The following is a 14,831-nucleotide window of genomic DNA, read 5'->3' on the forward strand; positions in this document are numbered from 1 at the left end:
GGCTAACGGTTAAAATGTTCCAATTTTTGCTGCTAGTGGCTAAATTTTTGGCCAGTTTTACAGCTAACGGTTACCCCCATCGAGACCCTCCTGAAGGTTACACACCAGAAGACCGCTGACACTTCAGACCATAGTTAATAGAGGGGAATGGTTATGAAACCCGAGAAAGTTCTTTACTGTATTTTTTTGGGTCTTGACCGTGCACAATATATAATTGTTGTTTACTACAGACTTAGGAACTAACCAATAGAAACGTTTCGGTTACGTAATTCATGCATAGTGTATTAGCGAAAAACAAAAGATTGTGCACGGTCGTGGACCTTTCTGCATAAATCTTGAAATCTTTGTTTGCTCCTCTGATGTTTGCCGGCCTTTGTAACCAATCTCCTCTATTAACTATGTTCAGACTAACTGAAACTTTGAACTTAAGCCAAGTATATCAAAGCTGCGGTAGGTAACACTCTCCTATCACCTCATAGTTTATTATGAGGGTTATTTACTGAACACTTGACTTTGATATTCAGCTAAATGAAACAATCAGGTTTTAAAGGTTGTACTAGGTTTCAATGTTAGCGCGCAAAATTACAAAACGATTATGTCTTTTTTTGCAACAGGTCCGATTGGCAGCATTTCGTCAGGGTATCGGGGCACATCCCGACTTGCTTCCCACCCTTTAAGCGCAATTCAACACCACGAAAATGGCCAATCATGAAGTGACGAAACTACCCTCTCCCCCCCCCCCCCACACACACACACACACACACACACACGCACACACACACACCATGATCAATTTGACATTATCTATTGCCTTTCCATTTTGATCGATTAAAGTGGCCGTGGGGACTTGAAGGGACTGTATCATCTATTTTAGCAACAATTTTCAAAATGAGAGGAAACTTTTTGTTTATTGCAGCAGTGAAACGAAGGACGGAACAATGCTCACGTCACCGTCTACGCATTTACGTTATAAGTATTTCAAAAATTCAACTTCCTTTTTACTGATTAAAGAAAATCATCATCACACCTATTTATTTCTTGGTTTTAAGATGATAGACCTCACAAAGTAATTGCGCTTTTTTAAAATGACAAATATCTGTTTTCACTGATATCGAGTTTCTGTCGTTCTATTTCAGGATTAATTACAGAATCCAATTTTCAAGTGATCCATCAGAGATATCAGGCAGTTCTGGATATTATGGTCAAGAAACACAAGCCATGGGGCGATTTGGCATCCCTCGCAACACTTTAAGGGATTATATTGGCATTTGCGAATTACGCAGAATAGATAGCAAGAGATACAAAAGAGTGGTCGAGGCAGAACGGCAAAGATTGGGAAAGGTCTCCTTTAAATCTATTGAGTTGCGCCGTAGGGCGGTTCTAAACGAATACAGAGTTCAGTCAAATAGATTAAAAGAAGTAAAGAAGCTCCTTCCTTTTTATCCGAAGGAAGGCTTTCACAACCAAAAGTAAGTTCGAGTAGAAATTTATATATATTGGGTGTAAGATTCGCGAGTAGGTTATTTACTGAAGGCACGCTTTTGATTGGCTCTAATTCATAGGGGGACCAACGCGCTGAGATTAAAATTAACGAAGAAATGACGCCGGATTCTTTTACCCTAATATCACGTGTTCTGTAGTTAGCAATTCAATTTTTATCCCAGGGAAAATGTGGTAAGGCGCCAGCTTTGTGTGTTCTGGGCGTTTCTGTAGTTTCTTGTTTTAGCTGACGTTCTTTAATCGCGAATGTTATCAGTTGGGTTTAGACGTCACCTATGATTGCCAAACTAACAGAGTGACATGAGGTAACAATTGCACAGTCTTTGATAATAGATATATATCAGATGCCTAGGGGTGGACCACAAGAATAAAGGGAGGGGAGGGGTAAACGATTTAAACAATTTTAGTACACTAAAGTTCTCTCGAATTTTTTTTAAGTATTTAGGCATTACAGTTTACTCTTTGGATGGTTAAAAATACTCAAGTATATCCCAGCTATGTTCCAGTCTGCTCTTAGGATTATTTTTTGGATAGCATAGCCTTGGGCTGATATGTTTTCTGCCTTTATTTGTAATGTTCCACCCCGTTCTGAATACACCAAATATCTACACAATTTTTTTCAAGCTGAAAAACGGTTTGCTAGTGTTTCTTGTAGTGCCACCATAATGAGTAACCAGTTCAAAGACGTTAAAAGTTAATACGAACTTAACAATTGGTTAGTATACTTTACTTACATGGTGACTTATACAATACTATGCCTCGCTTCGCTTTAAACCGTTTTAGACTGTTCTGAAAATATACTGTATTCTCAACAAATAATATGCAATATTAATTTCAATTTCAAACAATCATATCATAAACATTTTTTATCAACTGCTATGGAGGGTAATTAGGTTAATTGAGGGCCTGTGTATATAATACAGGAAGAAGGATCATCCTTGCCGTCTCTGCTTGAGTTTGAAATATATATAGAAACGCTTAGAAACTAGAGTGAAAACTCGGAGGAGAATTTCCCTCTTCATCCCGTGTTCAGAATTTCCCGTTTAATAAATAATGAAAACTCTCTTGGGAGACTGGGAAGATTCCACTGATGTATTGGAGTATCATGCTGAGCAAGCCACAAAACAAAAATACTTAAAGTTCGATCAGAACCTCTTAAAAGAGAACAGATTAAAATTGTAGATGTTCAGATCTACAATAGATCTTTCCTTGTTAACATAAATTCTTCCATGGCCTACAAAATTGTTTAAGATCCAAGTGCCAGAGGTTTTAGATAATAAACTTGATATTACTTTCAGAACCACTTAAAAGAGAACAGATTAAAATTGTATATGTTCCAATCTGCAATAGATCTTTCCTTGTTAACATAAACTCTTCCATGGCCTACAAAAATGTTTAAGTTCCAAGTACCAGAGTTTTTAGACAATAAACTTGATATTACTTTCAGAACCACTTATAAGAGAACAGATTAAAATTGTACATGCTTCGATCTACAATCATCGGCAGAAATATTGGACAAGATGGCGGCCGCGCTTGCGTATTTCGTCCATAATGGCGTCCAAATAATATAAGAAACTGTATGGAAATTTGTAAAATTTTTAAAATATGACAATCAGGAGCTCATGGTCCCGTTTGCTCTCGATCGAGACATATTCAGTTCTGATTCTGCTATTCATCAAACCTCACAGGGACTCGATAAATAAAAACCACTTACTTCCCGAGCCAGTTCTTTTGTCATTGATCATTGACCTGTACACTTTATCGTTCACACGAATCGCTTGTCCAACACGCGTCGAGTAATTTTGCCATTGGTTCTGAAATTTCAGTAGTGTGACCATGCACCACATCCGGTCTATTGTTATGTTCAAAACGCGCCTTTCCTGTTCATGTTTTCTGCACAATTTATGTTTTGTTTTGTTATATCAAACAGGTTATAGTCTATTACGTCCTCGTATTTTCAAGAGCCTTTTCTTTTCTTCTCTAGCTTTTCCTTTCCTTTTGTTTAGTTATTATTTTGTTGTTAACATACTTCCTTGGTTCTGCTAAATTGAGCGTTAAATCGGTTCTGCAGCTTGTACTGTAATTTTTCCAGTTTATATTCCTTTATTGCATGTAAAACATTAGTTTATTTTGTATCATTTTTCTTGGTAACATCTGTTAGTTGTTCCCGTTTGTTTTTTACCATTTTATTTTACTTCCGTTTACTCTATTTTGGTTTTTGTCTGATGTAATTTTCCTGCTGTATTGCTGTTGGTTCGCATTTACAATAAATTGCTTTGGAAATCCTTGAATCCTTCTCGTTCTTACTCGCTCGACTACCGCATCATGCGTCATTAATTTCGAGTGTTCTCTCAACTTCCCATGTGGGTTATCATTCCGGTAAACCAATAGAAAGTGTGGTCTGTTGCTTTTACCAAAAATACTGTATCTCTATGATGAAAGTTGATCCAAAAAGAGTTGTCAAATCTACATAGTGTCTTCAAAGCGTTTTGTGGGGGTTTTTTTTTAATGTCTTTGCAGAGAATAACCTTAATTTTCGACTGTGAAGCCGTGTTCAGTCAAGCAAATTATTGTGAATAGTACTGGTACACAACAGAGTTAGAAATTCCAAAGTCGATAATTACTTCAAATAAATACAAGCTTTTGGATTTTATTCAGGAAGGGTTTGTTGTTTTGTTTCTATTTTTCTTTTCCGTGATGTACTGACCTGATTTTCATATTGAAAACCTACTATTCTCGAGTATTAGTTTTGCTGTTTTTCCGTGGCAAAACACGTGAGAATCACCCTCCTCTCCAACGTTTGGTAACTGACTCAAATCAAAGCATTTTTTGTAATTACCTGAAAAAACCTTGTCTTAATCTCGGCTTGTAAAAGCTTTTTTCTCTGAAAGAGCTGAAGTACGATTTTCCACGATATTACAGAGACTAGATCGAGTCCTATTAGTTCTTGCAGTTGGATCTACGGGTCCTAGATTTCCGTGTGAAGACTGTGAATAGTTTTCTGTTTTCATAAACACTTTAACATCTAACATGCATATTCATTACCCGATAAACAAGGAAAAAATCCTGCCGAACTAAAAACAGACGTCTGCTCCTAAAGAAATTATCTCACGGTCGCCTGTGAAATAGCCTCGAGGTTATAATTTCAAAAAAATTAGTTTACCCGCAATTGAAGAAACATAAAAGAGAAATATAATTGCGTCAGGACCAAGCTGGAAGAATAAAAACAAAGAAGACCACACAATAGAGTTGCAATTAACAGTTTCCGTCAAATCACGGCTCGATCTGCAAAGAAGAGTGTTTCGTACCATGAGTTGTACAATTTAAGCACCACAGATCTTCTATTTGATGAAAAGAAAAAGAAAAGAAGACCTGCAAGTAAATCTTTGGGATTTTTCGAGGCAGAGCGATGACATGATGTCAGAATTTTGATTTGCTTTAATTTAATTTTCGCGCTAAGACTACTAAATTTGCATCTAATGCCTGGCATATTTTTATTCCGAAAAGGACCTGAGAACTAATTTATTTCCCTGCAAGAACATAAACAAATATGGCCGACGATTCGAAGATAAGCGTTGCTCTTGTTTAACTATTTCAGTCATAGTTTTCAACATGGCGTCTTGTCACTTACTCAACATGGAAAATAAGGGATATTCTGGCGCGTTGGGAAGTTTTTTGATGGGAGGAAATGGCAATTTTACAAGATATTTGGACGCTTCGAACTCTGTAGCAGTCAATTCGATCGAGAGCAGTTGACTTTATTGATGCACTTCCCTGTAATAGGCAAGTGTTTGGGATGGAGAAAGACGGATTTTGAAGAACTGTATGGCGACCTAGGTCAATGATCAATGACAAAAGAACTGGCTCGGGAAGTAAGTGGTTTTTATTTATCGAGTCCCTGTGAGGTTTTATGAATAGCAGAATCAGAACTGAATATGTCTCGATCGAGAGCAAACGGGACCATGAGCTCCTGATTGTCATATTTTAAAAATTTTACAAATTTCCATACAGTTTCTTATATTATTTGGACGCCATTATGGACGAAATACGCAAGCGCGGCCGCCATTTTGTCCAATATTTCTGCCGATGATTGTAGATCGAAGCATGTACAATTTTAATCTGTTCTCTTATAAGTGGTTCTGAAAGTAATATCAAGTTTATTGTCTAAAAACTCTGGTACTTGGAACTTAAACATTTTTGTAGGCCATGGAAGAGTTTATGTTAACAAGGAAAGATCTATTGCAGATTGGAACATATACAATTTTAATCTGTTCTCTTTTAAGTGGTTCTGAAAGTAATATCAAGTTTATTATCTAAAACCTTTGGCACTTGGATCTTAAACATTTTTGTAGGCCATGGAAGAATTTATGTTAACAAGGAAAGATCTATTGTAGATCTGAACATCTACAATTTTAATCTGTTCTCTTTTAAGTGGTTCTGATCGAACTTTAAGTATTTTTGTTTTGTGGCTTGCTCAGCATGATACTCCAATACATCAGTGGAATCTTCCCAGTCTCCCAAGAGAGTTTTCATTATTTATTAAAAGGGATGACATGACAGGAAGCACTCTGTCTGGAAACAAGGTACACATCTTAGAAAGTCAGTTCTTGATCACATTTTTGATTAATAAAATTAATATTAAGATGTGGCATTAACTTCATGAAAAATAAGTGAGCTTAGTAAGATGAACCTTATAGGTTGGTGCAGTCACAGGAGATCCAGGCAAGAGGTTGCAAAATTTATTTGGAATGCCTGTGGTTTAAAGAAGAACTCTTTTTTAAGTTCAGTAGGAAAACAAGACAACAGTCGGTTTGGTATCCACTGACTGTGCAAGTCAGTGGAAGATGACACTAACCATATTTACTCAAACACACCAGGGTTTATTAAATTTTTCATAATTCAAGTTTGGCGTTTATTCTAGGGTAGTGTTTCTTCTAGGGCGGTGTTTATACAAGGGCAGTGTTTATTAAATATCCAATTTGTTTCTTGCAAACAATAGTATGGTAACTGACCATTTTAATGTTTTAATGCTTGTCTAAGAGTATTATTTATATCATTCTAAGATTCCCAATTTGCATCAGAACTGGTACATTCAAAAGGATGTGTCTGGTTCACTCAAAATTTCCAACTGTGATTGAAGTGTTGATCACATCATGATGCTGCATTTATTCAAGGGTAGCGTTCATTTGAATAAATGTGTTATGTACTAATTAAACTGCTCACACCAAAGAGAGAGGAGGCTCACAGGGGCTACATTTTTGCCAGCCTTTTTTGAGGGTACAGACATTTTTTTTACAGTGACTGCTACTTTGGTTTTCGAGTTTTTATTCTCTCAAATTTAAGTCTTTACAGCTTATGATATTTTTTGAATAGCTGAGGGTCTCAATCAAGAGACAGCTGAAGATGGTTCAACTTAGAATTTTGCATGTGAGCAATGAAAATTTGTGAATGAGCACTATTGTTTGAAAATATTGCAATGTGGAAGCTGCTGTTGTGCTAAAACAAATGCAAAAGAGAGTATAGCAGTTCTAATGCAAGTGACAGTAATATAACATTACCTTGCTATCATCTGAGTATTGTGTCTGTATCTGTGGTCAAAGTCATCTCATACCTTTTTCTTACTAACCCTTTCAGTGACTAGTATCTAATTTCTCCTTACAAATCACGCCTTGATTACATATTAAGGTCATGGGAATAAAGCAAATGATCATCTACTTAAGAAGCTCTCGACTGTTAGACAAATTCTCCTTGCCAGCACCTTAGGAAATGTATACAGAACAGTATGGAGAATATGTATACTGATTTGAGTGTGTAAAAGGTTAAGCACATCCTAACTGCTGAGTAACCTTAAATTGTGCCTGTCTCATTCAGCTATGCCAATATTGTTTTAGGTTTGTAAGCTGGAGTTTTTGTTGGCTGATGCCCTGGACAAGAAGTGTGACACAATATTTACTTACTTGTGGTGGAATCCAGTCCAATCATTGTAGAAGCACTGCAGTTGCTGCAAGACAACTTGGTTTGGATTGTTACTTGTTCTTAAGAAGTCCTGAACAGGCAAGTATTTGATTTACTCTTAACTTTTTAAGAAAGAACTGATGCAGAAGATTTTATGCAGCTTGAGTCATGATCAAAGATCTGTTACCCCTAAGCACAAGTTATGATTAATCAGACAAAGAGTGGCACCCATGTGATCTATTACCAACTACAACTCAACAAACACACAACAACATGGAATCTCAGAACTTTTTCTTTTCCCACACTCACAACAAGATGAAAAAACATCTTTCTATATTTCTTTACCAAGCTCAAAACCTACAAACTTTGTTTTTTTATTTGCAAAAGATGGAATCTGTTTGTGAAATAGAAGCTCCTCACACTGCATTGAACAGTGGACTCATATGAAGATGAGATGACAAGATTCACAACTACACTGTTACATGCTATAGCTGAGCAGATATTTCTTTGAGATGTGAACCAGACAGAAAAAACTGTTGTTGTTGCTCATTTCAGAGATAAAAGGCACCAATTTTGCCTTACATAGATGGCGAAACTCTAAGAAAGTTAATAAACTTATTGAAACTTTCATTTGATCTTTTTTTCTTCATGCAGACCACGGATATTGGTTGTGAAGGAAACCTGTTTTTAAACAAATAAGTTGGAAGTCAAATTATTGTTGCTCCTCAGCTTCAATACAAATCTGGCCTTAAACAAATGACGGAGAAAGTGTCTGAAAAACTTTAAGTGAAAGATCAGAGAACTGTAAAACCTAGCAAGTTGGCACTACTATGGTTGCAATCATTAAAAGTAATCTACCTCAAACTGACATTAGGCTTTACTTTTAAACAGAGCTGTCTCTAAGTGACAGTAATGGACCAGCTTATTGTATTATAATTGCCAATAAAAATATTGCAATTCTTTTGAAGAAATTTGTGTTGCAGCCATTTTACAGTGGAATTGACTGTGTATTAATTTACTAGTAACAGGTTTAGTTGCAGGGATAGATCTCACTGGCAAAACTTGCTTGAAAGGCTTAAAAAAACTGCATGAATTTACTGTAATGCCTGGGACATTTTAGTTGAACAGTACCATCTTTGGGGTGTAAACTGATGAAAATCATGATGGCCACCACCTTAGTGCATCTTCTGAAACATGAAGGCAAGCAAAAATATTTCAGGAGCTGCTATTGGCTCTCAAGTTGGTTCCTTTTAACCCTTTCACTCCCAAGATCTGATTAGAAATTCTCCTTACTATCTGCCATACAATTCTTATGATGTTAGTTCAGAGAATTTGGTATTGGATCAACTAATAATCCCATGATTGATATTCTTCTCTATTCTCATCACCTGCCTGCTTGATATTGTATTCATATTGTAAGGAGAAATTCTGTCTTGGTCACTTATGGGAGTAAAAGGGTTAAAGGAATTGAAAATTGAGTCATATCTACAATGCAGCCTTTTAGGTGCTAATCTTAGAATGTCAGAAATCTTGAGAAGTTTAGGCCTTTTTACAGTTCTGTATTTAGTTGCCAAGCCTTTGATTTGAAGTGAGGCTGTAGGTGACCTTGTTGTGATAGAGACCAGTACCTTGTTAGCTTAACAACAAAGCAATTTACATTTGAAAAGCAGCAAGGTTTATATCATAACATGGTCACCCTTAGTCTCACTCCTATTGAAAGGCTTGGCAACCAAGCACACACTTGTAAAATGGACTATGGTGGATTGAACCCACTCCCTTTCCCCTTAGTTTGATAATTTACTGCTTTGTCCCAGTCTTCTTGGCAGAAGACTGGGACAAAGTAAGAAGAAGACAAATGTAAGAAGCCCAATATGAATGAACAAATAATAAATAGTTTAATAAATCATTAGTGAAGAAAAACACAGGTGAAAAAGAAACAGAGGAATGAATAAAACAGGTCAACCATTCTTTAAGCCTCTTAAAGCATTCTTTAAGAAAAGTATCAATTAAGGAATTATTAGTTTGAACAATACAAAATTCTCCGAACTAACTTCAAAAGAGTTGTGTGGCACACATTACAGTAAAGAGAATTATTGATAAGATCTTGGGAGTGAAAGGTTTAGCAAATCAGACACATCTTCTTCTGTTAAGCCTTTACACCCTAACATCAGTATACATGTTCTCTATGCTCTTCTCTATACATTTATCTTATATTTATAATCACTGATTGCCTGAGAGCTTCTGTAGTTGATGATCATTTCCTTTACTCATGTGAATTTAATGTGTAAATTAGGGATGATACTGTTTGGAGAAATTAGTTGCTTAATCACTCTTGGGGAATAAAACACAAAAGTAATTAATTTGTAATGAAGGTAAATGTTTTCTTGGCATTCCCTATTTCTTGTTGGCCAGGAGGTTATATAAACCACTCAGGAGACCAATAGATTCTGCTCTTTTGTATGACTCTGGGGAAATGCTAGGAAAACTCAAGAGAGTTGTTATTATAATTATTATGCAGTGAGTAGAGAAGGCAGCAGATATTGGAGAATTCTTGAACTAAGTTTTGATGGGCTAGGTTATTTTTGACCCAGATATGGAGAGTATTCTCCTCAAATTACTTGCTTACTTACCTGCCTCACCTACTTCTGTTTCTCAATGAAAACCCAGCATGTATGCCAAGGCATGTTTGTAGATGTTGAAGTTCCTTCCTACTGACTTTGTTTGCTTTTTTTTCAGGAAAGAACAGGGCTCATCAGCTTATCTGATTGAAGTTGGAGGCTCCTCTTACATGGGGATGTTTGGTTACTTAACAGCATTTCAAGAAATGATAGATCAGGTAAAATTACAAGCTTTTTCTGCATCGTGTGCTCATTTTGTGCATTTCTGGCCATGAGGTGATGAATGCAGTTAAACACTGATCACACAAAAGCCTGTTTGTTAAAATATTTTATTCCGGATATCTGTCAAAAAGCTGGCTTTGTTTGTTTCAGAATGTGCTGAAGAATTTTGATGACGTTGTTGTTACAGTTGGCAGTGGTGGAAGTGCATCAGGAATTGCCATTGGTAACTATTTAACAGGATCAAAACTCAAGTAAGCTCTAAATAAAAATATTGATATTTTCTTTCTTGACTGTGTGTGGGAGGGCTGGACAAGAAAAAATCTGGCTCAAGGTCATGACATATAGACCCTTTCTCTGACTAATCTGTTCATTATGACCAGGAGCCAAATATTTTCCAGTCTGGCTTGTCCCCACTTAGTCATTAAGGATTTTGTCATTTGACCAGCACTCTTTGTCTTCTTTTCTTCTTGCTGTTTGCATCTCAGGAGGCCTGCATATACAGAGCTCTGCAATCATTTATGGCACCACTGCCACCATTGCTTTTCTTCATCTAAAGGGTTTGATTTTGTAAAATTTTTTCGTTAAATTTACATCCAGGGATTTACTGGTCTTAGGAAAAATAATAATAATAATAATAATAATAGTAATAATAGGACTGAGTGGAATTCAATTCGGTCTGTTATCTTAAAAGTGATTAATACAATCAGATGACTGTGAAGTGGGAGTCAGTTATATTAATGTTAACACTAAGTCCTGTTACCAATTTATCAAAACTATGACAATTTGAGAAAGAAACTGGATGTATTGGTTGTGCATTTTCATAACAAGATGTGCACATGACACATGCTATCGACTCATACAGGCATGATGCATCAACTGTTCTATTACACTGTTCAGACAGAAGCATGACACATACAATGTCCTATTTATGCTTAAATTGGGCTGATGATGACCAATCACATTAGAGTATTTTGTTATAGTTTCCATTGAAATGCTATATCACCTTTCAAGAACCCCTGACAAACTATTTCATGAATGTTATGAAAAAGCTTTATTCTCAACCTATAGGCTGATAAAAAATTTCTGCAACTACCTAAGCTATACATGCTTAAGACTTTAGACAAAGAGATTGTGGTTCTGGAGAATTTCTCACAGGCCTTTAAATCTTTCTAGAATTTTTCTCTTATTTTCTTTGAACACTGGAGACTAATTGAGACCTTTAATAGTAACATCATTGTCATTTATTCACAGGTGTCATGCAGTGAACGTGTGTGATGATGCAGCATATTTTTACCAGAAAATCAATGAAGACCTTCAAATAGGTGGACTAGATGTTCAAGCAGAAGAGTTAATTGATATTATTGATGGATACAAAGGAAAGGGCTATGGAAAATCCACTGAAGAAGAGTTAGGTTGGTGTTTATACAAATAATTTTGCAGATTTTGGTTTCTTCATAATTAGACTACAAGCAGTCCCTCCTTTTTGGAGATGTCTGTCAGGCAAATTAAAAAAAAAAAAATTTAAAAATTGATGTAAGCTCCCAGCAGCGCACTAACTTTTCTTCACTCTTTTTTTTCCTTTTTGAGTCACACAACTTTTATAGACTTTGCACAAAAGGATGGGTTTCTTGTAGTCTTCTACATAATATATTAAATAATAACCTGCTTATTTTGGTACTGAAATGACATGCAAGTTGAAAAGAGTTATTTCTATCTATTAGTAAATAACCTTTACAAAACTCGAAAATATGAAAAAAAGTTTGCCCCTCACTTCTTTCTGATCCTGTACTAACGCCAAACAAGGAAAATTTGTTTTCAGAATGCTCTCTGGCTGACAGCATGTTGATTTATTTCAGTGCGAATTAAAAGCTGAAATTTTATGGCTGAAAGTTAAAATTATATGTACTCTGTTAACAAGCGATCAGTGTATCTGTTTTACAATTTAGAAGGAATGATCACTCAATGATGTTTCAGACCTCAAAGTTTACCTGCCCCCACCCCTCCCCCCCTCTTTACCTAAGGTTTGTGCAAGACAATGATAATGGATAATTATATCCATAATTATTATAATTTATTGCTTATTTATTCCTTATTTATTCCAAAATACATTCGAAATTGCTTGATTACCAAATAAAAACATGATTTAAATTTTTCTTAACCATTTGCATTTGAATTCGCTTCTTACGAACCCTGAAATCTTTGTATCTGTTAATGAAGAGGACATTGTGGAGATATCCAGAACAACTGGAATTATGGTGGACCCCGTGTACAACGTCAAAGCCATTAGAGGAATGCTAAACGAGATGAACACCAACCCAGGGCGATTTAAGGGTCACAGAATACTTTATATTCATACTGGTGAGTACAATTTATCAACATCATCAGTGATAAATACTTCCTTCCCTATGGCTAAGAGCCTGCATACCTTGAAAATAATGGTTTCTCAAAGGTAATCTCTTGGAAATGCGATTTCCCTGCAATGATATTCTGCTCATGCGTGGTTGTGCGCTTGTCAGCCTGAAGGAAAAAGGTACATCACCTTAAGTTGTCAACGAGTGATTTTGGGAAATGATGTGGAAAACGAAACTCATTAATCAAATGAAAAAGAGGAAAAAAACGATTACTGAACTTGGCTATCGGCTTTGGTAAATAATTGTACATACCATGATATTTTTCTCAACCAGGTAGGTAAATTGCAACCTTGAGATCCCATTTTTGATCCCTCTAGAAGTATCAGTGGTCCGTGACATGTACTATGGTTGCATGTGGTATGTACTTTCTTTCGCGTGGAAGCAAAATTATTATACGTTAGACTTACTATGAAGACTGATTGGTCGAGAGCATACATTCGATATACAATAGCAGATATTGGTTTCTCGTGTCGCGTTTAAATTCTGCCTAGTGTCCAAGCCCTTCGTCCGTGTAGTGTTCTCAAACTCTTGCAAAATCAGAGAGAAGATTCTTCTTTAGCAAATTGTTTCAAAAAATAAATGATAAATCAGTTATTGAATTTGGTTGCAGCATGATATTATAAATTATCAAACCTGGCATCTGTGTTATCTGCCTCGGCTTTCGGCTTCGGCAGATAACTCAGACCCCGGCATTGCTAATTTATGATATTGTGCTCAACCTCATCCAATAATTGCTCATTATTTTTCAATTGCACTCAGTAGAGTACAATTAACGCGCGAATCTAGTAAAAAATTTCCTGTGATATTGTACATTTGGTTATTTTGTACTGTAAAAAAACTTGTATAATCGGTTGGCTGCACGTGCTGCACTTCTCTATTTGCGTCGCTTTTCCCACTTTTTGCCCATGAAATAAAGCAGTTGGGCAATAACTTATGAGACGTTTTGGTGTGTAGTATCGCTGGGTATTTTTACTCATAGTTTGTGTTTGGACTCGCCCTGCTTGATCGACAAAATATGTCACAACTCGTAAAAATAGTTACCGATACAACAAACCAAGAATTCTGATAAGATATATCTTTTGTTGGAAGACTGAATACGACAACATCCACAGGTGATAAACTTTCATATTTTTGCTCAGAGGATGGTGTTACCAATCCTTTGAAAATGGCGAGACCTGATTTGTAACATTTTCATGCGAATTTCGCACACGTCTGATAGGGTGTGTCTGATTTTCCAACAGGAGGTGTGTTCGGTTTGTATGATGGAAGAATGGACCCGTTAGTAACTCGCCCTGCACTGGGTATAAATGATGTTGTCTGCTGGGAAAGTGCGAATGATCCTATGCCATTCTGAGGCTGACTCGTTCTTAGTTGTCTCTCTTATTTTAGATATTTAGGTAGTGCTCGAGAGGTCCGCCTGTAAAAAGATTTTCGTTCGTTTCTCATCGTTCCCTTTGTCAATATAGTGCTAATCTCTCGCGAAACCCTCGGCCGCGCAAAAAGACTGGGAACTAGCAAATTTTAGGGTGGCAAGAAACAAAGGTCAGTCAAGACATGCCTACATTCTCTTTTGGCGTCAGCCAGTAAAATTGTTCGCAAACGAGGAGGTAATTGCATCGCATGGACTTCTCAAACCATCAGAGGTAAACAGTCTATGACCAAGGTCTCGTGAGCTCACATATGGAAGACGAACACAACAAATTATTGGACCGGAAAAAAATGTTAAAGCCTTTGAAAATATATTCGTGTAAAAGTATAAAGATTTAAAGTTTTGAATTTCGTGTTTGATTTATACAGTTATATCTTTGATCTTACACCAATAAAACAAAAGGTAACGTTGTATCCGCTTTTCAGTATAACAAGTTCTATTTTTGGATCAAGTTTGACATGCAAATTTTGGTGAGTTTTGCAATTGCTTGGGGCAATGTTTGGATTCCAAGTTTTGCTTTCAGCCTAACGAGAACTTCGACAAAATTGATGTCTCTGAATCAAAGGGCAATCAGATGGGCATCGGGTACGTTCGAATAAGAGTTTCCCGTTGATTGGATTCATATTGCTAAATACCTATTTTACAATTCCGTGGCTCTGTGTCAATTAAATTCCAAAAAATTCACCTTATCAACTT

General features: G+C 36.3%; 1 pseudogene; it reads left to right on the plus strand.

The window, feature by feature from the left end:
• Positions 1–5,041: 5,041 nt before the first annotated feature.
• Positions 5,042–14,546, plus strand: LOC131786395 (uncharacterized; annotated as a pseudogene).
• The last annotated feature ends 285 nt before the right edge of the window (positions 14,547–14,831 follow it).

The sequence above is a fragment of the Pocillopora verrucosa genome, chromosome 6, assembly GCF_036669915.1.
Source record: "Pocillopora verrucosa isolate sample1 chromosome 6, ASM3666991v2, whole genome shotgun sequence".
Lineage (NCBI taxonomy): Eukaryota > Metazoa > Cnidaria > Anthozoa > Scleractinia > Pocilloporidae > Pocillopora > Pocillopora verrucosa.